We start from the raw sequence: 24,473 nt of genomic DNA, 5'->3' as shown, positions 1-24,473 counted from the left end.
TGCTAAAATAACATAAAATACTAAATTAGAATAAAAATATTAATGATGTGAACCAAGTAATTGATATCATATAGAAAAAATAAAATTCATGAGCTTTTCAACCAAACTAATATTCACTAATTTAAAAAAAAAAATCAACAATTTTTTTTTAATGTAGGAATTTTGTAGCACCATACATGTTGTATTGGATTGATAAAAAATATCATTAAAATAAAAAGGAAAAAAAAAGGTAACAAATATTTTCAATGTGAATATCTTATGATTTACATTCTTATAATATTTTTAATGTCTAATTTTTAAAATTTAACAACAAAATGAAATATTTTAATAAATAATGTTTGTTGGATCCCTTTGTTTAATAATCTAAATATATTTTTTTATGTCATTCCTCTCTTTCTGCCGTGTCTCCCGGTGTTTCCTTTTTCTTTTTGAATGTGCAACCTTGGTCTTATCTTCTTTTTGTTTATTTGGTCTTCAGCCACACCTACCATCTTGAAGTTACAATTCTCTGGATCGATCATTCAAGCTATCCGTCTTCCAACCATTCTTCTTCCAAAAAGCAAATGACTTCTTCAACCAGTCTCTCTATAGCTTCTTCCTCTTCCACCCATCCATGGAAGCATGAAGTTTTCCTTAGTTTCAGAGGAGAAGACACCCGCAAAAGCTTTACTGATCATCTTCACGCGGCGCTTTGTCGATGCGGAATCAACACTTTCATAGATGACCAACTCAGGAGAGGCGAACAAATATCTTCAGCACTCCTACATGCAATTGAAGAATCAAGGTTTTCCATCATCATTTTCTCTGAACACTATGCTTCTTCAGGTTGGTGTTTAGATGAACTCACCAAGATTCTTGAGTGTGTCAATGTGGGGGGACACACAGCTTTTCCGGTTTTCTATAATGTGGATCCCTCTCATGTAAGAAAACAAACAGGGAGTTATGGAGTAGCATTTAGAAAGCATGAACAAGTTTACAGGGACAACATGGAGAAAGTGCGCAAGTGGAGAGAAGCTCTAACTGCGGTATCCGGACTTTCTGGATGGGATTCACGAAATGAGTAATTCTTCTAACTGGATTTCTTTTGTTTTCTATTTGGGTGTTGCTTTTTTTCTTCTTTTTCTTCTTCTAAGCTGGATCTACTTGAATTTCTTTCTGTATGTATTAATCCAACTTTCCCTTTTGGTTTATTATAGAGAAAAATGATAAGGCGAGGATGAGGGTTTTGTAAAATTTCATTTTTAACAACCTAATTAAGGGGTGTAGAGATTATATTAAGCTGAGTTCCATTTTACATCATATCAATGAGGTTTAGTGCCCCTTGATCTCAAAAATAACAAGAAGCAAAAGGTTGTCTTTGTCTTGTGATTAATGCTTGAAGACTTCTTCAAACTCGATTGGATCAGTGCTTTTTCAACCTTTCCGAAGGCCCATTAATTAATTGGATCACCATATATGTTTTTTTAGCTTTGAAAATCAATCCTTGTGGCGTCAAAATGCATCCAATAGCTTTTCTGGTGTTCCTAACCTCATTTCTAAGATGTTCTTTATGCACACTGCTCAATTCGGAGAGTGTCAGACTGAATAATAGTGTCTTGGATTAATTATTTCACAATACATGCATTATTTCTCGCTTCATGTCTCTTCTTTTATTGGATACCATGTGTTCCCATCCTAACAACATGATAATGGGGTTAACAGTTTGATCAATTTTAGCTTCATCTTGTTGAATTATATCTTGTATGCATTCTTTTTTTCAGTAGCAACAGAGAACAAATCTAAGCACTAGTACTGCTATATTTAACTATTTTTCTTTGTCCCTTTATGACTTTAAAAAGATGACCATATGATTGTTCTCAATTTAATTTTCGCAGACATGAAACCACGGTTATTGAGAAAATTGTTTCCAAGATCTGGAATGAACTGAATGATGCATCCTCAAGCAACATGGAGACTCTAGTTGGAATGGATTCTCGTATACAGGACATGGTTTCATTATTATGTATTGGATCAGATGATGTTCGGATGGTAGGACTTTGGGGCATGGCTGGCATAGGTAAGACAACCATTGCTGAGGCTGTTTATTAGAAAATTCGCACTCAATTTGGATCCAGCTGATATACAAAAGGAACTCCTTTCACAAATTTTATGGGAAGGAAATCTAGATATAAGAATTTTCAATAGAGGAATCAATGTTATAAAAAAAATGCTCGACTCCATGAAGGTCCTTATTGTTCTTGATGATGTGGATCACCTGCAACAATTGGAGGTTTTAGTTGGAAATCATAATTGGTTTGGTCCAGGAAGTCGAAATATCATAACAACCCGAGACAAACATTTGCTAGATGAGAAAGTTGAAATATATGAAGTTAAGGAATTAAACAATGATAAAGCTTGTATGCTCTTTTGTCAGCATGCCTTTAAATATAAGCCTCCTACGGAAGATTTTGTACAGCTATGTGACCGTGCCCTAAATTATACAAAGGGCATTCCCTTAGCCCTTAAAATCTTGGGTTGTCTTCTATACAATAGAAGCAAAAAGGAATGGGAGAGTGAATTGGAAAAACTCAGAAGAATTCCAAACAAAGAGATTCAAGATGTGCTCAAAATAAGTTTTGATGGATTAGATGATAATCAAAAGCGTATATTTCTCAACATCGCATGCTTCTTTAAAGGGCAAGACAAAGATTACGTCACAAAAATACTGGAAAGTTGTGATTTCTTTCCGGACAGTGACATACCTTTTCTTATAGAGAAGTCTCTCATAACTATTTCAAATAATGACGTGTGCATGCATGATTTGATACAAGAAATGGGATGGGAAATTGTTCGGCAAGAATCTATTCCCGGCAAACGCAGTAGGTTGTGGGTTAATGAGGATGTCATCCATGTATTAACAACAAATACAGTAAGACCTAAACTCACGATTGCTTTTTTTATTTTTATTTTTTCAATTTTTAAATTTTAACTTCAAGCTCATACTTGTCTCCTGGTTCATTGTCAGGGGACTGAAGCAGTTGAAGGCATAGTCCTTGACTTGTCTACTTTAAAAGAGCTACACTTCAGTGTTGATGTCTTTACAAAGATGAACAGATTAAGAATGCTCAGATTCTGTAATGCACAAATACGTGATAGCTGGGATTATGCTTGGAAATGGAGAAACTATGATTGGTATAAAAGTCGGTACCCTAAATGTAAGTTGCATCTATATGGGGATTTTAAATTTCTATCCAACAACTTAAGATCTCTCTACTGGGATGGATACCCTTTGAAGTCCCTTCCATCAAATTTTCATCCAGAGAAGCTTCTTGAGTTAGAAATGTGCTTTAGTCGGCTTGAACAACTATGGGTAGGAAACAAGGTATAATTTATATTTTTTGTTTTTCTTTAAATGGATTATAAAGTTCATCAAAGTGGATTTGTTGTATCTAGCCTTTTTTTCCCTCTTTTTCTTTGACAGTCATTCCAGAAGTTGAAGTTCATCAACCTTAGCCACTCTCAACATCTAATCAAAACTCCAGACTTCTCTGGAGCTCCAAAGCTCAGGAGAATATTTCTTGTTGGCTGTAGAAGCTTGGTCCTGGTTCACCCATCCATTGGAGCTCTCAAGAAGCTTATTTGCCTGAATTTAGAAGGTTGCAAGAACCTCAATAGTTTCTTGAGCAGCATCCATATGGAATCTCTTCAAAATCTTAATCTCTCAGGCTGCTCAAAACTGAAGAAATTTCCAGAGGTGCAGGGAGCCATGGATAATTTATCAGAGCTTTCTTTAAAAGGGACTGCTATAAAAGCATTGCCATTGTCCATTGAATATCTCAATGGACTTGCTTTATTAAATCTGGGAGAGTGCAAAAGCCTTGATTCATTACCGAGCTTCATTTTTAAGTTGAAGTCCCTGAAAACTCTTATTCTTTCAAACTGCTCCAGACTGAAGAAGCTTCCAGAGATAGGGGAAAATATGGAGAGTTTGAAAGAGCTTTTTCTAGATGACACTGGTCTAAGAGAGCTACCTTCATCAATCGAGCATCTAAATGGGCTTGTTTTGTTGAAGCTGAAAAATTGTAAAAAACTTGCAAGTCTTCCGGAAAGCATTTGTAAGCTGACGTCTCTTCAGACTCTTACTCTCTCTGGTTGTTCAGAACTGAAGAAATTGCCAGATGACATGGGGAGCCTACAATGTTTAGCAAAGCTCAAAGCAAATGGAACTGGTATACAAGAGGTACCCACCTCTATTACTCTTTTGACAAAGCTTGAAGTATTATCATTAGCAGGATGCAAGGGAGGGGAATCTAAGTCAAGGAATCTGGCTTTATGTTTGCGCTCATCACCAACAAAAGGATTGCGACCGTCTTTTTTGTCTGTTCTATGCCCCTTGAAAAAGTTGAATTTAAGTGACTGCAACCTATTGGAAGGAGCCCTACCCAGTGATCTTAGCTCCTTATCTTGGTTGGAATGTTTAGATCTGAGTAGAAACAGTTTCATCACAGTGCCTAGCCTCAGTCGACTTCCTCGACTCAAAAGGCTCATATTGGAACACTGCAAGAGTCTTCGATCTTTGCCAGAGCTTCCATCAAATATTGAAGACTTATTGGCCAATGATTGCACATCCCTGGAAACCTTTTCAAATCCATCAAGTGGATATGCATGCGGGGAGTTAAAAAATTTCAACTTCGAATTTTCTAATTGCTTCCGACTAGGGGAGAATGAGCAGAGTGACACTGTGGAAGCTATCTTACGGGGAATTCAGCTTGTTGCATCAATGCCGAAATTTGGGGATCCAAGTTATTCTATTTTCCATTACCCGGTATGTTATTATTTGTTTGCATTTGCTAAGAATTCTTAAAACAAAATCTAATGTCGTGTTAAATAATTGACACAATCCCACAAAATAATCTTGGAATACTAATCCTAGAATATTATTTCTCTACATGCATGCCTCCCAACTTTTTCATGATTCAGCGGGCTCTATCTATTGTCTATGACGCTGTTGTTCCTGGGAGTAGCATTCCAGAGTGGTTCACCCATAAGAGCGTGGGCTGTTCAGTAACTGTAGAGGCGCCTCGACTTTGGTCTTGTACCAGGCTGATGGGATTTGCTTTTTGTTTTGTTTCCCGCCCAAACATCAGCATGGGTAAGTTAGGCCGTTCTGCATATTTTAGTGTGAATGACTCTGGCGGCTTCTCTCTCGACAACATGGCTCCCATGCATTTTTCGAAAGCTGACCACAGCCGGTTTGGGTATCGATCCCTTATTACTGCGAATTTCCATCCGAGCATCGACAACATGAAGGTTTCATTTTTTGTATCCAATGATGCCGGCGTAGTGGTGAAAGAGTGTGGGGCTCGTCTGGTATTTGAGCAAGATGTGTTGGGGAATCCATCTTTCCCTTTGGCACCATGTGGCTGGGAGGAGGAGATGAACGATGTAAGCTTCAGGAAATGTTACGCTACTTATTTATAACCATTAAAAACTGGGAAAATTAGGTTTTGGGCTGTTGATGTGGAAAATATATGATTTTGATAACCTAAATATACAAAATATGAGATCCAATTATTAATATGTAAAGTAATATCCAAAACGTGCACTATCTACTGTTTATTTTTTCCTCTTCCCAGATTGCCCTAAATCTCTCCATGTCATCAGCAAATCCACCCATGTCAGCAGAACAATTTGAAACTTTCATTCTCAAAGCACAAAGAAACCCGACCCGAACAACTTTCCCTACCAATTTGGCCAGCACCACCCTCATCTCCTGCAACTTCTCTGCTCTCCCATTCGTTTATCTCAAAACCCGTAACTCCAACTCCAGAATCTCATTTATCAGAACCCCAAACCCAAACCCTCCAATTCTCAGTAAACCCAAACACCCAATTTCTACATTTCAGAAAAGGGGTGGCCTTCAAATCTGTTCCTTCAACACTCAGAATCCAGAAAACCCAGCTGCTGAAAATTGAGCTAAATTGGAGAGTGAGAACGGAGATGGTGGGGATGGAGGAGACTGGACAACATCAGCTCTGCTTTTCGTGTTGTGGGTTGGACTGATCTACTATGTTTTCAACCTCACTCCTGACCAGACTCCGGTACCATGGACTGCAACCATTTCATACTAAAGAGAAGTGCTTTTGTTTTGCTTTTGTGTTTGTTTAATTTGATGGGATATGGTTTTGTTGTTGTTGTTGTTGTGTTTATTTCATTAATTTGGAAAATCCTGATGAGTACTAGGGCTAGAAACCCATTTCAAATTCTAGTCATAGTTCTATGGTACCAGTTATTTTATATGGTACACATTGAGGTATAATTGATCTAGTAAATGAATATACCTGCTCCATATGTTCTTTTTCGTTTTTCTTCCCCACAATTTGATCACTCTAAGAAGAGTGTAACACATTACTTTGTGCCTTTGTTAGTCAAGGGATGTGTATTTCTTGAAAAAGTTGCCGAATTTGAAGGGAGATGATGGGTTCAGGATGAATGATGTGCTTGTGTCTCTGTGGTACATCATGGGCTTGTGGCCCTTGGTGTTATTTTAGGTTTTAAAAAATAAAGGAAGTGGATGGGGTGATATGTGTTCGTTCTTTTCTAAGAATGATTTTTGGTAAAACTGAAGTGAAATTGTCAGCAACTGGATGAAGTACAAATATTTATCCCTTGTTGCCCATATGGGTACAGGTTAATTTTGAAACATATACATATTGTTGAAACAAGAAGATTTTCATGTTGTATATAATATCTTAGTGACCAAAATAATATGTTAAGCCTATTTTGCTTTCAATATTTGACACGATTACAAGTCACTATTTTTCTACATAAACAAGGGAATTGCCTATTCCTTAGTTGCTAAAAAGTGTATTCAATCTAGAAAATGTTTTTTGGTACTTAGTTGTTTCATCTCTTTGAAAGAGAACTTCTGAATTTTAGGAGTTCATTTATTTCAATGATGATTGATATGCAATGATGTAAGTCAGTTCCCATGACAGAAACTGGTCCAAGAAGCTAGCAAATATGTTAATAAGATTGCTTCCACTAGGGGAAAAATATTTTTCTTGCCTACGTGTAAAATGTAGTATTAAAACATTGGTGTTGGACTTGTTGATAGTGTTGGAATGATATACGGTGCTGGTACTTACAAGATATTGTTGTCAAAAATGGTTTCTAGATTTATGGATCAGTGGTAGAGTAAAATATTATAAGTTGTGATTATGGTTTCCATCAGGAGCCACTTGAATGTAAGAAAATAATGAAAGTGGATGAGTTGAGATGTGCTAGTTTCTTTGTTTGAAAGATTTTTAGTATAATTATAGTGAAACAAAAAGTTTGTGAATCTAGTTTATAATATCTTTTTGTATAAATATTATATTAAGCCTATCATACTGTCCATTTCTCTAAAATAATCATTTAGGGTGTAATTGTCTTTACATAAGCTAAGGAATGCACTACTCTTTAGTTCTCAAACAAATAGATTTTACTTAGAAAAGTTCATTGAGTACTTGGTTGCTTCATTTCTTCAAACAAGATAGGAAGGAAGAAAGGAAGAAAAGTTGGTATAGATGTTAGGATGCCGATTTTTTTGGAACAAAGAAACTGGAATATGGGCTTTGTCCGTTATTGACCAAACTATTATTCTTTTTGTGCACTTAATACTGTTTCGGTAAGCTAAACGTGAACTCTACCTCTCCTAAGCCTCGGTCCTTCCTTTGTGACCCTTAGACCATGCCATTATGTGGTTTTCTTGAGTGCTCAAGTGGTCCACCAATGGTTTTTTGGGACTGTACCTTAGGTACTACCTTAAGAGCCCTTAGGTACTACTTTAAGGGACCATGTGTACTACCTTAGCTAAACTTGAACTCAACCTCTCCCAAGCCTCGGGCCTTCCTTTATGACCCTTAGACCATGCCATTATGTGCTTCTCTTGAGTGCTCAAGTGGTCCAACAATGGTTTTTTGGTACTGTACCTTAGGTACTACCTTAATGGCCTTTAGGTACTACCTTAGTGGCTTTCAGGTACTACCTTAAGGGACCCTAGGTACTACCTTAGCTAAACTTGAACTCAACCTCTCCTAAGCCTCGGGTCTTCCTTTGTGACCCTTAGACCATGCCATTATGTGCTTCTCTTGTGTGCTCAAGTGGTCTACCAATGGTTTTTTGGTACTGTTCCTTAGGTACTACCTTAATGGCCTTTAGGTACTACCTTAGTGGCCTTCAAGTACTACCTTAAGGGACCCTAGGTACCACCTTAGCTAAACTTGAACTCTACCTCTCCCAAGCCTCAGGTCTTTCTTTGTGACCCTTAGACCATGTCATTATGTGCTTCTCTTGAGTGCTCATATGGTTCATTAATGGTTTTTTGGTATTATACCTTAGGTACTACCTTAATGGCCTTTAGGTACTACCTTAGTGGCCTTCAGGTACTACCTTAAGGGACCCTAGGTACTACCTTAGCTAAACTTTAACTCAACCTCTCCCAAGCCTCGGATCTTCCTTTGTGACCCTTAGACCATGCCATTATGTGCTTCTCTTGAGTGCTCAAGTGGTCCAACAATGGTTTTTTGGTACTGTACCTTAGGTACTACCTTAATGGCCTTTAGGTACTACCTTAGTGGCCTTCAGGTACTACCTTAAGGGACCCTAGGTACCACCTTAGCTAAACTTGAACTCTACCTCTCCCAAGCCCCAGGTCTTTCTTTGTGACCCTTAGACCATACCATTATGTGCTTCTCTTGAGTGCTCATGTGGTTCATTAATGGTTTTTTGGTATTATACCTTAGGTACTACCTTAGTGGCCTTTAGGTACTACCTTAGTGGCCTTCAGGTACTACCTTAAGGTACCCTAGGTACTACCTTAGCTAAACTTGAACTCAACCTCTCCCAACCCTCGGGTCTTCCTTTGTGACCCTTAGGTCATGCCATTATGTGCTTCTCTTGAGTGCTCATGTGGTTCACCAATGGTTTTTTGGTATTGTACCTTAGGTACTACCTTAAGGGACCCTAGGTATTACCTTAGCTAAACCTCAACTCAACCTCTCCCAAGCCTCGGGGCTTCCTTTGTGACCCTTAGACCATGCCATTAGGTGCTTCTCTTGAGTGCTCATGTGACCCACCAATGGTTTTTTGGGACTGTACCTTAAGTATTACCTTAATGGCTTTTAGGTACTACCTTAGTGGCCTTTAGGTACTACGTTAAGGGACCCTAGGTACCACCTTAGTGGGTTCTCATTTCTTAATGGTCGGGTGCTTGGTGGACTGGATGACTTGAGACAAGCCAAATATGCAGCTTTTCTTTTTAAACAGCAACTCACAACCTTCCTTGAGAATATATATGGAATAATAAGAGACAATTTAAAGAAATATTTCCCTACTGCTTGGATTGTGTATTCAGGAAATTTTTCTTAGCAATAGTTAATTTGAAACAAAATATGAATGGTATGACTAGTTCCATTTAATATCAATAACAACTCAAATTATATGATTTGGACTATTCTTTTCTTTCTCATGTTTCCCAGCCAGATGATCTGTTTTCATCAAAGATCCAAAGTATGTGTCCAACCATCAGTGGTAATGTTTGTTGTACAGAAGCTCAATTTGACACATTGCGGACACAAGTCCAACAAGTAAGATTTTGTTTCTTTAGTTTTATGTTGCTTGTCAAGCTTTTCCAGTTATTTTTATTTCTTTCATATGATTGACTGAATCCTGATTTTCTCTTTGCAGTATTTTGTTTTGTATCAAATCACATATCATTGCTTACTAATTGGGAAACTCATAGTGATTTGTCCTTTATAGCAATGTTAGACTAAGAAAGTGCCATTGGTTTACTACTTTGATAGTCCACTGTGAAAAATTTGTGAAAAAACGACACTGAAAAAAAAAATTAAAGAGTATTGAACTTTATAGTTTTTTTTTTTAAATAATTATGGTTGTGATGATATAATCTTTAATTTTTTTTTCAGCACCCCATGATAAAATAATAATTGGCACTCCCATAAATGAAAAAAAATATATATTGAAAAAATGTCATTTATTTAGGTTAGCTAATATCTGATGAATGCCATTGTATCTCTATTTGTTTCCATTTGTGGTTATCTATTAATATGCTCCTGTTTGGTGATTCTGACTTCTAAGATTTAGTATTTCATGTTGGAATTGAATGTGAAAATGATGTGAAGGAATCATTTTTTAACAGAAAAAGTGAGGAATAGAAGAGAAAATTTGAAAGCTCATCATTTATTTTGTTCTCCTTTTTTTCAAAGTAAAAATTATCCGGAGCTAAGCCTTGGACCCTGTTGGTTGGTGATCTGATATATGGAAATTTGGGGTTAAAACCTTCATATTTTTTAGTTAGTGGGAGTCTGTTTACCTAGAAATAAACATCATGATACCTAATTTCTTTGTGTACTATTCAATAGAAGCCCATTTTGGGGCTAGTCATTTAGCCATTGAGTATGGATGTGTATAACAATGTCCATGCAGTGCATCTGTGGTAATTACTTTATAGTTGTATGTGTTTCTATCTTTTATTTTTTGGGTTGTTCAATATATGGATAATTACTAACTTCTATGTTTAGATACATTTTAAATTTAAATGTGGGAGTTTTGTCAACCTACAATGCAACAACTTTGAACTATTAGAGGCGACTTAGCAAGTGTCTAGAAAGCAAGGTGAGCACCTACTTAAAGCTTTCCTATATGTGGAAACTGGAAAGACAGGTGCTCATCCTCTAAGTACTGGTTTCAGATTTGCCTCATATCTCAAGTGAATTTTATTTGTTATTTATTTTTAGTTTCAAAATTCTGGCTTGGAATGTAGATCACTTGGAATGCTTTTTGTAACTCTTAGAAGTGGTGTTTTTTATTTTCTTTTGGTAGGGTGGATCATCTGTTTTATTTTCTTAGGGGATACTTAATGTGCTTTCTCATTTTTTACTGTTGTATGAACCAATTTTGAACTTCATTGCTACAAATGCAATCAATTGAATCATAGTTTTGCCACCATTTAAGTTTGAATTTCTTATCCAAAGGAGAGGAAATGGAAATGGAACTATCTTAGTCAGAGTGTAGTCATAACACACTATCAATAGATTGTGAGTTGGGTTATAAAGAGCATTAATCTTGGAGGAACCTTGATATGATTAAATAAAGGAAATAATAATAATTGTAATATACCATCAATAGACTATGAACTAGGCCAAAAAGAGTGTTAATTTTGGAGGAACCTTGAGATGACAGAAAGGAGGAAGGAATAATAATAATACACTATCAATAGACTGAATAATAATAATAATAATACACTCTCAATAGGCTGGGCCATAAAAAGCTCTGATATTGAATGATACACTGTGAACTAGGCCATCTTTTCATATCTCATGTTTTTACTATTGAGCTATGTGCTAGTGGGGACATGAAAAGCTTCATGTCTAGACAGAATAATCTTTTCATAACTCTTTCTTTTACTGATTTTTTGTACTCTCTGGAGAATGGAAAAGGTTTCTATGTTCTCTAATTATAAAATATTATATTTTTCTGGAACATGCTTTTCTCCTTCCGTTTCTGAAACTATTCCACTTGTAGAAAACTAAATTGTGACAGACAATTGATTGGTGTGAAATTTTATAATGCTTCAGAAATTTTATTCAGTTATTTTAATTTGAGTCTTAAAACCTAGAGTTTGGCACATGACCAATACATTTCTTTTGAGGGAATAATTTATGCAGTTATCTAAATTTGAGGTGGCATGGGGCTTAAGCCTACAATACTCATAGTGATGTCCTAATACATGCAACTAAAGTAGTTATTGTTTGCTTCTTTTTCCCCCTATTTGTTTCTTCAGTTGTTGACATGATTATTTGAAGTTCTTTGCTGCTATTTCTATTCTGGTTAAGGTTTTAGTTTTCGGTATGAAGTGACTATGCTTGTCTTTATTGAGATATTGAAGCATTCCTGATTTTATTTCACTTGAATGATATTTACAGATGTCGCCGGGACTGTCCACATTGGCTCAAGATGGACTAACACCAAGGTGAGTAGCAGCGTGCATTCGACCGATCTGTGGCTGTGTATGAAGTTGATAAGGTCCTTCTCCCTAAAGCAATCTTTGGCACCGACATTCCTCCTACCCTAGCTCCAGCACCAGCTCCTGACATCAGCCCTGCTGCAGATGCTCCAACTGCTTCAGATGAGGTTGGGTCTCTACGAGCATCTTCAACCCCATCTTCTTCCTATAGGGTAATCAGCTTAGGTGTTTGGAGCCAGTTGGTTTTGGCCATTTCAGGTGGGATGGTCTTGTTCTTATAAGAGAGGATTTGTCAAGTCTTTAATTTATATGAAGAGGGTATATCCATTGCTTTGATTTCAAGCCATTTTTTTATTACATATGTTACTGAAACTATGAGAATGTGAGTTTTCTTGTATTAATTACTACTTGTATTTCAATGACATTTTGTTTGTGCTATGGTTTTCATTTGGGAATGGTTATATGCTCCTTGTTCTCCATCCAATCCTTGTGCTCTTGAGATAATCATCGTCTCCAGCATATATTCAAACTTGTAACATGCTAGCATTTAAGTTCATTACAGTCCAACTTTGAAGGGCGTATGATCACCAACTAAATGGTCTTTTTCTCATTTGTTATCTGCTTTAGCTTTCTGCTAAGGCTGTTTCTCATGATGGGAATTTCCCTAGTTCTTTGACAGGATACAAGAGCATTAAGTTGTTAATAATTAGGCATGAGCTTTACAAACTGCAGTTTAAATAGTGTTTTTCACTGCATCTTCCCCCATACATTTGGCTGGTGTCCTTGGGATGGGACTCATGAGAGAAAAAGTAAAAAAGACCTCCAATTCTCTGTAATGAAAGTAAATTGTTGATGTCTCATGATTTATTCATTACATATGCAGACGACTATAGTTTTTGACAAAAATGTGGTATCCCTCCCTACCAAACCTTCCACTCACATCATACTTTGAGACCTGCATGGGCCAAAAAACATTTTATAATATCAATTTAATTTTTTAAATCAATATTTTAATTTTGTTTTCACAAAAGTTTTTTGTTTTTTCAGTCAAATCCATGATAAAAACATAGTATACATGGGATTTTAATATTTATTAAAAAAAGTAGATGAAAAAAATGTGAATTAATTTCATTTATCTTTTCTCGAATTTTAATTAAATACATTTAATTTTATTTGTTTGAAATTTTATTGAATATTGTTTATTGTTTTAATTTATTTTCATCTTGATGAAATTTTAAATTAAGGAAAATAAGGTAAATTTAGTAAAAACTGAGGTGAATATGGAGTGGCATGAGGGGCAGCCCTAAATGCTGACGTGTGATGCTGATATGGCAAGTGGACTTCACTTCCAAAGTGACGTCTTTTCTCTGTTTTTTTCTTTTTTTTTTTTTAAGGTTTTGAAAAATTTCACACAAAAATAATAAAGACAAAAATTCCTATCATTTTATAGTCCATGAATAAATTATATATATAGAAAATTTCTTAGCACTTCTTCTCTCTTTTATAATTTTTAATTACATTAATTTTGCATTATGCAAATATAATTTCTATACAAAAAAACTAACATAATTTAAATAATTGGACATTTATTTTAGCTTATATTGACAAAATTTGTACATATTAGCTTTAATTTAAATTTGAAAAATGATAAAATTTTATTTCTCTAGATATAGTTGTTAGCTTTACATCTAAACTAAAATTTATTCCAAAGCTTATATGTCAAAAATTCTCAATTTCTCTTACGTTGTGACCTTTAACAAACAAATTGTCTCATGCTTCAAACGCTTGAGTGATCATTTTCAATTTAACAACGTTGATAATAATAATCCCAATAAACAAAAGGTGGACCACTTGAGGACACAAGAGAACCACATAATGACATGGTCTAAGGGTCACAAAGGAAGGCCAGAGGGTTGGAAAAGGTAAACCCCAACTTTAGCTAAGGTAGTACCTAAGGTCCCTTAAGGTAGTACCTGAAGGCCACTAAGGTAGTACTTAAGGGCTCTTAAGGTAGTACCTAAGGTACAGTCCGTAAAAAACAATGGTGGACCACTTGAGCACTCAAGAGAACCACACAATGGCATGGTCTAAGGGTTAAAGAGGAAGGCCGGAGGCTTGGGAGAGGTTGAGTTGAGGTTTAGCTAAGGTAGTACCTAGGGTCCCTTAAGGTAGTACCTAAGGGCTCTTAAGGTAGTACCTAAGGTACAATCCCTAAAAAACATTGGTGGACCACTTAAGCACTCAATAGAAGCACATAATGACATGGTTTAAGGGTCAGAAAGGAAGGCCCGAGGCTTGGGAGAGGTTGAGTTGAGGTTTAGCTAAGGTAGTACATAGGGTCCCTTAAGGTAGTACCTGAAGGCCACTAAGGTAGTACCTAAGGGCTCTTAAGGTAGTACCTAAGGTACAGTCCATAAAAAGCATTGGTGAACCACTTGAGCACTCAAGAGAACCACACAATGGCATGGTCTAAGGGTCAAAGAGGAAGGTCGGAGGCTTGGGAGAGGTTGAGTTGAGGTTTAGCTAAGGTAGTACCTGAAGGCCACTAAGGTAGTACCTAAAGGCCACTAAGGTAGTACCTAAAGGCCATTAAGGTAGTACCTAAGGTATAATACCAAAAAACCATTAATGAACCACATGAGCACTCAAGAGAAGCACATAATGGCATGGTCTAAGGGTCACAAAGAAAGACCTGAGGCTTGGGAGAGGTAGAGTTCAAGTTTAGCTAAGGTGGTACCTAGGGTCCCTTAAGGTAGTACCTAAAGGCCACTAAGGTAGTACCTAAAAGCCATTAAGGTAGTACTTAAGGTACAGTCCCAAAAAACCATTGGTGGGCCACATGAGCACTCAAGAGAAGCACCTAATGGCATGGTCTAAGGGTCACAAAGGAAGACTCGAGGCTTGGGAGAGGTTGAGTTGAGGTTTAGCTAAGGTAATACCTAGGGTCCCTTAAGGTAGTACCTAAGGCACAATACCAAAAAACCATTGGTGAACCACATGAGCACTCAAGAGAAGCACATAATGGCATGACCTAAGGGTCACAAAGGAAGACCCGAGGGTTGGGAGAGGTTGAGTTCAAGTTTAGCTAAGGTAGTACCTAGGGTCCCTTAAGGTAGTACCTGAAGGCCACTAAGGTAGTACCTGAAGGCCACTAAGGTAGTACCTAAAGGCCATTAAGGTAGTACCTAAGGTATAATACCAAAAAACCATTAATGAACCACATGAGCACTCAAGAGAAGCACATAATGGCATGGTCTAAGGGTCACAAAGAAAGACCTGAGGCTTGGGAGAGGTAGAGTTCAAGTTTAGCTAAGGTGGTACCTAGGGTCCCTTAAGGTAGTACCTGAAGGCCACTAAGGTAGTACCTAAAGGCCATTAAGGTAGTACCTAAGGAACAGTACCAAAAAACCATTGGTAGACCACTTGAGCACACAAGAGAAGCACATAATGGCATGGTCTAAGGGTCACAAAGGAAGACCCGAGGCTTGGGAGAGGTTGAGTTCAAGTTTAGCTAAGGTAGTACCTAGGGTCCCTTAAGGTAGTACCTGAAAGCCACTAAGGTAGTACCTAAAGGCCATTAAGGTAGTACCTAAGGTACAATACCAAAAAACCATTGTTGGACCACTTGAGCACTCAAGAGAAGCACATAATGGCATGGTCTAAGGGTCATAAAGGAAGACCCGAGGCTTGGGAGAGGTTGAGTTCAAGTTTAGCTAAGGTAGTACACATGGTCCCTTAAAGTAGTACCTAAGGGCTCTTAAGGTAGTACCTAAGGTACAGTCCCAAAAAACCATTGGTGGACCACTTGAGCACTCAAGAAAACCACATAATGGCATGGTCTAAGGGTCACAAAGGAAGGACCGAGGCTTAGGAGAGGTAGAGTTCACGTTTAGCTTACCGAAACAATATTAAGTGCACAAAAAGAATAATAGTTTGGTCAATAACGGACAAAGCCCATATTCCAGTTTCTTTGTTCCAAAAAAATCGGCATCCTAACATCTATACCAACTTTTCTTCCTTTCTTCCTTCCTATCTTGTTTGAAGAAATGAAGCAACCAAGTACTCAATGAACTTTTCTAAGTAAAATCTATTTGTTTGAGAACTAAAGAGTAGTGCATTCCTTAGCTTATGTAAAGACAATTACACCCTAAATGATTATTTTAGAGAAATGGACAGTATGATAGGCTTAATATAATATTTATACAAAAAGATATTATAAACTAGATTCACAAACTTTTTGTTTCACTATAATTATACTAAAAATCTTTCAAACAAAGAAACTAGCACATCTCAACTCATCCACTTTCATTATTTTCTTACATTCAAGTGGCTCCTGATGGAAACCATAATCACAACTTATAATATTTTACTCTACCACTGATCCATAAATCTAGAAACCATTTTTGACAACAATATCTTGTAAGTACCAGCACCGTATATCATTCCAACACTATCAACAAGTCCAACACCAATGTTTTAATACTACATTTTACACGTAGGCAAGAAAAATATTTTTCCCCTAGTGGAAGCAATCTTATTAACATATTTGCTAGCTTCTTGGACCAGTTTTTGTCATGGGAACTGACTTACATCATTGCATATCAATCATCATTGAAATAAATGAACTCCTAAAATTCAGAAGTTCTCTTTCAAAGAGATGAAACAACTAAGTACCAAAAAACATTTTCTAGATTGAATACACTTTTTAGCAACTAAGGAATAGGCAATTCCCTTGTTTATGTAGAAAAATAGTGACTTGTAATCGTGTCAAATATTGAAAGCAAAATAGGCTTAACATATTATTTTGGTCACTAAGATATTATATACAACATGAAAATCTTCTTGTTTCAACAATATGTATATGTTTCAAAATTAACCTGTACCCATATGGGCAACAAGGGATAAATATTTGTACTTCATCCAGTTGCTGACAATTTCACTTCAGTTTTACCAAAAATCATTCTTAGAAAAGAACGAACACATATCACCCCATCCACTTCCTTTATTTTTTAAAACCTAAAATAACACCAAGGGCCACAAGCCCATGGTGTACCACAGAGACACAAGCACATCATTCATCCTGAACCCATCATCTCCCTTCAAATTCGGCAACTTTTTCAAGAAATACACATCCCTTGACTAACAAAGGCACAAAGTAATGTGTTGCACTCTTCTTAGAGTGATCAAATTGTGGGGAAGAAAAACGAAAAAGAACATATGGAGCAGGTATATTCATTTACTAGATCAATTATACCTCAATGTGTACCATATAAAATAACTGGTACCATAGAACTATGACTAGAATTTGAAATGGGTTTCTAGCCCTAGTACTCATCAGGATTTTCCAAATTAATGAAATAAGCACAACAACAACAACAACAAAACCATATCCCATCAAATTAAACAAACACAAAAGCAAAACAAAAGCACTTCTCTTTAGTATGAAATGGTTGCAGTCCATGGTACCGGAGTCTGGTCAGGAGTGAGGTTGAAAACATAGTAGATCAGTCCAACCCACAACACGAAAAGCAGAGCTGATGTTGTCCAGTCTCCTCCATCCCCACCATCTCCGTTCTCACTCTCCAATTTAGCTCAATTTTCAGCAGCTGGGTTTTCTGGATTCTGAGTGTTGAAGGAGCTCTGACAGATTTGAAGGCCACCCCTTTTCTGAAATGTAGAAATTGGGTGTTTGGGTTTACTGAGAATTGGAGGGTTTGGGTTTGGGGTTCTGATAAATGAGATTCTGGAGTTGGAGTTACGGGTTTTGAGATAAACGAATGGGAGAGCAGAGAAGTTGCAGGAGATGAGGGTGGTGCTGGCCAAATTGGTAGGGAAAGTTGTTCGGGTCGGGTTTCTTTGTGCTTTGAGAATGAAAGTTTCAAATTGTTCTGCTGACATGGGTGGATTTGCTGATGACATGGAGAGATTTAGGGCAATCTGGGAAGAGGAAAAAATAAACAGTAGATAGTGCACGTTTTGGATATTACTTTACATATTAATAATTGGATCTCATATTTTGTATATTTAGGTTATCAAAATCATATATTTTCCACATCAACAGCCCAAAACCTAATTTTCCCTTAAAAACTTATTAATTAATTTTATAAACTACCCTCAAATGTTATGTTTTAATTATCTTTATTTAAATATATACAAATTCTAATTGAAACATGTTTTTTTTTTCTTTCATTTTTTAAAAATGTAGAAAAAAATAATACTTTCTTTTAATTTACTTTATTGAAGATTCCACCAAAAGTCTTTAGGGAGCATAAAAAGATTTGATTTAAGTTCGATCATTTCATTATATTAAATGAAAATTACTTTAATTTCTTCAGGGATATGTACGTGAAAGAGGATACACTGGAGAAATCTATTATCGATGGTAAACACTTGCTTTTAATATGTTTTTAGTTCTTTTTACTACATTAGCAGTTGTCTAGAAAATATATAATATTAATGAATTGAATTTTTTAATTTTTATTTTTAATATCAAATTTTAATTCACTCCGTTCTAATTTAATTGTAATTTTCTTTATTTCAATAATGATTTTGAATTTGATAAATAACATATCATTTATCTCATTTTGGTGATCATGTGGACTAATATTTTTCCAATGATTTTATATGATTAAATTCATATTTGTATTAATTGAATGATATTTTGTATGGTAAGCTGTACCTTTTTGTCTTTAACAAAATAAAATAAAAAATTGGAAGAAATTAAAGAATTATATAAAGGTTGACCAAAGTTTAGTTTTAATAGATATATTATGTTACAGGGACAGAGTTGGAAGCACACAAACAAGAGAGAACCAATAAAAAAACTAATATATATATATATATATATATATATATGGGGATTAAAATAGATTAAAATATTATTTTGTATATTAAAATATTAAAATAGATTTTATTTTGTATAGGGAGATTATTTACCATTATTTTAGTATAATAACCAAAATAGTATTTATAGTTGTGAGAGCAGTTGGCGCTTTTCGTTAGAGCCTAACAGAAGGTAGTCTCCAAACATGGTGGTATAGCTACACCCAAAATTCTACCGCTGCGAAGAATTGGATGGAGGCAAAAGTTAGTGGGAAAGTTGGCATTAAGGTATGTAGTGGCAGCCTATAAACAATATTATGGACACGGTGGTATTTTTTTACTGCTACCATTTATTTATTTTAGAAACGAGTAGGGCCTGACCGCTCTCATACATCTCATAAACAATTATTATATTCTGCTTCTTACACCCTTCCTTTACTTCTAGTCTCAGGTTCTCTGATTTGGCACCCACTCCATCTTTTCATTCCCATTTCACTCCCTTTTAAGTCAATTTCTCTATCATTTTTCACTACGTGAAGAAGTGGTTTCTATCTGTAAGATGCATTTTCTCTTACTGTTTGATTTCTCTAACAATTTCAAGAACTAATCTCACTCTGGAAACTTTCTGTGGGCATAACTTCTCTCTCTCTCTCTGCATGAAGATTACCGATGTTGGAGCTCTACACAAATACTCCTGACACGAAGGTAAAATCGAAACTTTAGGTTTATGCAAATTTAGGTCTCCATGTCCTTTGTTTGCAAATTAAAGGTTTATTTCGTTTCTCTAAAAATTTTGGGAACTTCAATGTGAAACCTTGATTTTTGGCATAGTAATTCCAAAATCCTTGAGTGGCAATTTCTAGCAGTCACATTTTAAATTCTACACTGCATTAAATTAACATCCAATTTGTTGAGAAGGTCAATGACATTGGCTTTCCATTGACAAAAATATCCAGCCATTCATTAACAAAAATATTGTATTAGTTGTATATTTGATTAATTGCCTTTTATACTTAGACTACCAAGAATAGATTAGCATGATTAGAATGATTGTAGGAAATCTCTTGTATAAAGCTATGTCCAATTTCACCTCCGCAATCACCTACTAATCCTCCTCCTGAACCCATTTTATGTTGTTCTCAACGACCTCATCAGCCTCCCACGACTTTATGTGATTATGTTTACAACCAAGTCACGTCTCCCAACCATTTGTCGCCTTTGTCATTAAGTCCAGAAAAAGGTACACGATATCCCCTTTGCCATTTTGTCTCTTATCATCGTTACTCACCACAACATCGCTCCTTTATTGCTACTGTCAATCAAGATATTGAGCCTATCTCTTATACTGAAGCAACCTCTCATCCCCATTGGCAAGAAGTAATGCAATCTGAATTGGCCACTTTAAACACCAACCACATTTGGTCCCTCACTTCTCTTCCTCTTGGTAAGAAGTCTATTGGTTGTCGTTGGGTTTGTAAAATCAAATGGCACTCAAATGACACTATTGAGCGTTTCAAAGCTCATTTGGTTACGAAAGGTTACACACAACTAGAAGGTTTAGATTATCATGACACTTTTTCTCCCACTACTAAAATGATTACTGTCCGTTGTTTATTGGCTTTAGCAGTTGCCCAAAATTGGTCTCTTCACCAACTTTATGTCAACAATGCATTTCTTCATGGTGATCTCCATGAAGAAATTTATATAACTCCACCTCCTGGTCTTCAGCGATAGGGGAAGAATCAAGTATGTCGCCTTCATAAGTCATTGTATGGTTTAAAGCAAGCTTCCCGACAATGGTTTGCCAAGTTCTCTACAGTTATCCAAGTTGCTGGATTTACTCAATCCAAAGTAGATTACTCGTTATTCACATGTCAAAAAGGCAAATCTTTTACACCTTTGTTAATATATGTTGATGACATTCTTATTACGGGTAATAATGTCAAAGACATATTAGCTCTCAAGCAATTTCTTCATAGTCATTTTCAGATTAAAGATTTGGGTGATTTTAAATATTTTTTGGGCATCGAAGTTTCTCAATCAAAGAAAGGCATTTTCATCTCACGACGAAAATATGCTTTCGAAATTTTAAAAGATGGTGGTTTTTTGGGTGCTAAACTTGTGAGCTTTCCCATGGATCAAAACATAAAGCTCTCAAATTCAGGTGAATTGCTTAAAGATCCATCTCAGTATAGACAACTTGTTGGACGCCTAATTTATTTTACTATTACCCAACCAGATACTACCTATTCGGTCCATATGTTAAGTAGATTCATGCATGCACCACGCAAACCACACATGGAAGTTGTCTTATGTGTGTTGCGTTATTTGAAAAGTAATCTAGGACAAGGTCTATTTTTCCCTTCTCATAATGATTTATCTTTGCGAGCTTTTTTTGATTCGGATTGGGTTGGTTGTCCAATATCTCGTAGATCCACTACAGGTTATTGTGTTTTTCTAGGATCTTCGCTTATATCCTGGCGGACAAAGAGACAGAAAACCGTATCTCTCTCCTTAGTAGAAGCCGAATATAGAGCCATGACAAGTGCATGCTATGAATTATCCTGGTTGCACTGGTTATTGACAGATTTGAGAATATTACATCCGAAGCCACCGTTATTGTATTGTGATAACTCAACCACATTACATATAGCAGTCATTCCTATTTTCCATGAAAGAACCAGACATATAAAGATGGATTGTCATTTTATTCATGACAAAATACAGGATGGTTCAATTATAACCAAACATGTTGCTTCAATGAATCAACTTGCAGATGTATTCACCAAGCCACTGGGAAAGGAAGCTTTCTCAACTATGATGCGTAAGTTGGGAGTTCTTGACATTCACTCTCCAACTTGAGGGGGAGTGTCGAGAAAGTCAATGACATCTGGCTTTCCATTGACAAAAATATCCAGCCATAAAATATATTGTATTAGTTGTATATTTGATTAGTTGCCTTTTATCCTTAGACTACCAAGAATAGATTAGCATGATTAGCATGATGGTAAGAAATCTCTTGTATAAAGCTACGTCTCCTGATTCAATAGATTTATTCAAAAAGGAAAATATTCTTTTCCCTTTCTTTTACACAATTGGTACTAGACAATTAAATTTTCCCTTCTGCTTTGTGTTTTTTTTTGTTTTCCTGTATTTTGTGATTTGTGCTCATAGGCTTTGGGCATTGGATCTAGTGTGACTGAAAGCAAGGATCCTGGTGTAGAAACAGTAGATACTGTTGTTGAGGACATTACTTTGGTTATGCGGCTCATATCTAGCTTGTTAATGCAGCAAATGCATAGTCTATTAATTTGGCAATGCGGTTGCTGCTTGGTTTATTAATTATTGATATTCCCATTATTTAGTTTATTGATTTTGTAATCGCCCGATATTTAGTTTAATAATTATGTGTCCTTACAATTATTAAAATATGGATAGAAGCATTAAAAAGCCATCACAAATTTTATTCAGCTCTGCAGTCATAAATCTTCTCAATCTACTTCATGGAAGCGCCGAAAAGTCTGTCTTTTTAAGCACAAGATCTCTGATAACTAAAAGTTTGATAGATGTTGTTTGATTGCTCTATGTTCAGGGGCCTGCAACTGCTTTTGTTTCTACTTGGATGAGAAGTCATCATGTTATTCAAATTGAGAATTGCTTGGATTTGAGCAGGTATGCTTTAATCCCTAGTCTTGATTATTGTTGAGGATTTATGAGACAATCAATTAGTCTTGAAAGCTACTTGCTAAGGTTCTGTTAGTATTCAGATTAAGGTAGTGTGAATGCTTCATCTATTAAAACAGAAAAATGTCTGCAAGGGTAGGTTTTCTAATGGAAACATTTGTAAGCTGACGGCTCTTCAGGCTCTTATACTCTCTCTGGTTGCTCAGAACTGAAGAAATTGCCAGATGACATGAGGAGCCTACAATGGTTAGTAAAGCTCGAAGCAAATGGAAGTGGTAGACAACAGTTACCGACCTCTATTACTCTTTTGACAAAGTTTCAAGTATCAGCATTAGCAGGAGGCAAGGCAGGGGAATCCATGTCAAGGAATCTGGTTTTGTCTTTGTGCTCATCACCAACAGAAGGATTGCCACTGCCTTCTTTGTCGGGTGTATGCTCCTTGAAAATGTTGAATTTAAGTGACTGCAACCTATTGGAAGGAGCCTACCCAGTGATCTTGGCTCCTTGCACTACAAGAAAAAAGGCTTTCATTGACAATTTTTCACCATCAAGATAGGGTATATCTGTCAAGGTATGTTACTATTCATATATGTCATCCAGTGTCAAGAAAAGTTTAAATCTACCTTGACATTTACATATATCAAGATTGTTTTTATTTCTACTAATTATGGAATCTTTGTTAGTATAACATATGTCAATGTTTCTTTCACTTTTGTCATGGTTGGATTCAACATATGTCAAGATTCTTTGATCTTATGTTAATGTTAACTTGCTTTTCTGTCAAGGTTGCTACAACGAATGTAAGGATAAGTATAATATGTCAAGGTTTCTCGCTATTGCAAATGTCAATGTTGGGTGTTAACCATCTTTCAAGGTTGCCTATGAAAAATTTAATATTATTTTATTATAATTTTTAGTTTTTAATGGAAAATTAACCTATTGCCATATTTGGTACTATTTAATTATTATAATAATAATTAAGTCCTAAAACCATACAAATAATCTATTACTCAAGGAAAAAAAATTCTTACATATACATTTGAATATTAAAAACACAATGGAAAAATATTTTTCTAGTTACTCTCTATTTTCTATATAAAAAAAAATTAATTACAAACATTCAATTAAGATAATATACAAACTTAAATTAAAAAGTACAATACTATCTTCGTAAGAGGGTCTCTAATTCTTCATCTTCTTCTTCTTCTTTTGCTATATTTCTTGGATACCTAATAGGATAGACACAACATTAATAGAAAAGTAAGTAACAAGTATCAAAATAGCCATTTTCAAATTATAAGGTACTTTCAATTACAAGAATACATCAAACATATATGCAATTTGTAGATACCATATCTCTAGCATTAATCTTCAAGCACTGCCCTCTAAAAAGACTCCAAAATTGCCAACACCTCTATCTCAAACCTATGATAGAAAAAACAAACCATGTTAACAAAAAGAAAACTCAAATTGAGAAATTAGATATCTAACTACAATTAAATATTTTTAAGAATGAATTCTAAGTTTAATTATTGTGCTTTTATATTATGGACCTAAATAGCTATAAAAATATACTTCTTTTTAGTTTCTAAAAGGAATGTAAAAAGGAAAAGAGGAAAAGAAAGTTCCAAATATATCTTTCATGTTATTTTGGCTTTTAAATAGATAAAAACTCACATTATCCAAGAAATAATTGAAATTAAAGTTGAGCAGAAATTTTAATGAAATATCTAAATTCAAATTCATAGAAATCATACTCACTATTAATTTCATGCACCAAATGCATCTAAACTTAACAAAATAAAAAATCAAGGATATTTTCCTTCAATTTTTCACAAGCAGCACCAACATGGGAAAACTGGCTCCTCCTTATAATCAAACTTCCCTGTGGCTAACATCATTTCCCCCACCCCAAACTACATCCCAAGCTTGTAGAGCCAATTGTATTCACCAATTTTAT

At 35.6% G+C, this 24,473-nt stretch overlaps 1 pseudogene; it reads left to right on the top strand.

Annotated features, from left to right (window-relative positions):
• Positions 1-413: 413 nt before the first annotated feature.
• Positions 414-12,468, top strand: LOC117925926 (annotated as a pseudogene).
• Positions 12,469-24,473: the final 12,005 nt, after the last annotated feature.

The sequence above is a fragment of the Vitis riparia genome, chromosome 12, assembly GCF_004353265.1.
Source record: "Vitis riparia cultivar Riparia Gloire de Montpellier isolate 1030 chromosome 12, EGFV_Vit.rip_1.0, whole genome shotgun sequence".
Taxonomy (NCBI): Eukaryota; Viridiplantae; Streptophyta; class Magnoliopsida; order Vitales; family Vitaceae; genus Vitis; species Vitis riparia.
Note: the sequence above shows the minus strand (reverse complement) of the source record. Positions and strands in the feature narration are given on the sequence as shown.